Here is a 2526-nt window from a genome sequence, read left to right as displayed (position 1 = left end):
TGTGTGTGTGTGTGTGTGTGTGTGTGTGTGTGTGTGTGTGTGTGTGGTCTGTGAGCTAAGGATGCTGGCAATTACACAAATATTAACTCACGTGTAAATGCATTCACTCATCATCCAAGACACACACACACACACACACACACACACACACNGTGTGTGTGTGTGTGTGTGTGTGTGTGTGTGTGTGTGTGTGTGTGGTCTGTGAGCTAAGGATGCTGGCAATTACACAAATATTAACTCACGTGTAAATGCATTCACTCATCATCCAAGACACACACACACACACACACACACACACACACACCACACATTTTAATGGTCTCATGCTGCTGACAATGAGAAGCAGATTGTTTTGTGCAATGAATAAAACAGGAGGCTACTCTTGTCTTTGTCCACAACATGTACTGACAACAAAAACAGCTGTGTCAAAATGTCAAAATCATGAAGTTGTTCTGCTTGTTGTTGTTGTCATGGTACCCTTCACATTAACAAAGCCTCTGTATTTTGCTTGTAATGTAATACAGGCTTTGTTTCCACTTGTGTTTGTAAATATTCATATTATTTATGACGTGTGTTTATAGTTCAGCTGTTGGTTTTGTTTTTGCAAACATAAGCACCTCAGTATGGCTTAGTGAGAGGTAGCTCAAACTCTGGATCGGTTACCATGGTAACTGACTCTGCAAACCTAACCTGATCACTAACAGAGTTTCCTTCTGTCTCCTTCCTCTGACACACTTTTTATTTCAAAACACATTCAGCAGCAGATGTTTACTGTACATAAGAATCTACATGCCATGATTCTTCAACATTTTTGTATTGCATGACAAGTTGGTCTCAGGCATGTAAAACAGCCTTAAGACCATTTGAATCATTTATAAAAGTGCCCTTAAGATCCACAAATAAACCCCACATCAGCATCACCACTGTGGTATACTCACCAAATACATTCTACATTTTGAAAATTTGAATATGCATTCAAGTGTTTGCTTACTCTTTAAAATCATTCATAATGCTGCTGCTCCTTCTTTGACAAAAAAATTGCTACACTCAGAAAAAACAACACCAGCCACTCCATAAGCTACCAGGGGAGAGTACAGTGTTCCACAACACAAGACATCGTTTGGGAAATCATCCCTTTTTTGTGGCCATAAATCAGTGGAATACTCTTCCAACAGAGCTAATAACATGAACCAACTTACACACTTTTGCATGCTTGCATGCATGCGTGTTTGTGTGTGTGTGTGCATGCATGCATGTGTGTGTGTGTGTGTGTGTGTGTGTGTGTGTTCGTGTGCATATCTATTTTTAAATTTATATTTTGCACATATTTATGAATGTTAGGGGGTGGGAGAGGGGCAAACTGGTTTTAGGATGTAGGAATGACTGTGCTCTAATGATATTATTGCTGCAATTTTGCACAAACTTGTGATTTATCATGATTAGGTGGGGTGGGATATGGGGATGATAGTGTTTATAAAATTCTATGAACTGGTGCTCTATTTACATCAAATTCTGTTATTCATTTATTGTTCCACCAACCTTCCCAGGGACTATGGATAAAAAATGGCAATTTTGCTAAAACCTGGTACAATGCATCTCTCCTTATTTCATATAAGGTTAATGTTTTATTGGGCACCGTTCCTGTCTCAATAAAATTACATTACATAAATCCTGGTTGGATAACAGATCCAGCTAATAACTAGCACAACTGATACCAGATGACCAGGACGGCTACTGTTTGTGTACCAGAAAACTCCACAGTGCATTTTTAATGCACACGTCAGACTGATAATCTAAATTTTCAGTTTTCACCGGGATGGTCTCACTCTTTCTACAAAGGAAAACTTATGCCATGAGAATCATTAAAATGATAATCATTTACACTCTGCTAAAATTATATTATAATTCTACAACACAGAAGTCATAGCACTGCTTGAAACCTCTAGAGCAGATGTTCTCAAAGTCCAGACTCTGGACTGGGTCCAGACCAGACGGCAAGTCAGTCTGGACCAAGCCCACACCTTGTATTAGGATTACAATAATACAGTGTAATGAAATGAATGTTTCCTACTTTGAAAAAAAAAAGTGTTTATGCTTATCAATAAATTGTTAGTTTTGTAGAAAATAGTCAATGTGGTGATCGTTACAGCAGTGTTGACCTTCAAGAACAGAGGCTCTCTTATGACTCTCATGAGACACCTTGATCATTGGCATACTAATGGTCAACCTAGGCTTTATACTTCAGCTCTCAACTTTTAGAACTGAAGAAGCCTTTTGGAGAAGTGGTGAAACGTCTTCAGGAAACTTCAACTAGTCCAGTTGCCTCTTTAAAAGAAACTTGGGATCATCAAGGAGTATGTTCACTAAAAACTGGACAATTGAACATCTTGCATATCTTCAAAGTCATCCCAAAGCAATAAAGTTAATCCAGTGGGGACCAAGAATACCCACACCACATTTCATAAAACTCTGTCCAGTATTTGTAAAGCTGTCCTGCTGTGGACCAAAGTGTCGGATGAACAGGTG

This window comes from Plectropomus leopardus, chromosome 10 (assembly GCF_008729295.1).
Source record: "Plectropomus leopardus isolate mb chromosome 10, YSFRI_Pleo_2.0, whole genome shotgun sequence".
Taxonomy (NCBI): Eukaryota; Metazoa; Chordata; class Actinopteri; order Perciformes; family Serranidae; genus Plectropomus; species Plectropomus leopardus.
Note: the sequence above shows the minus strand (reverse complement) of the source record.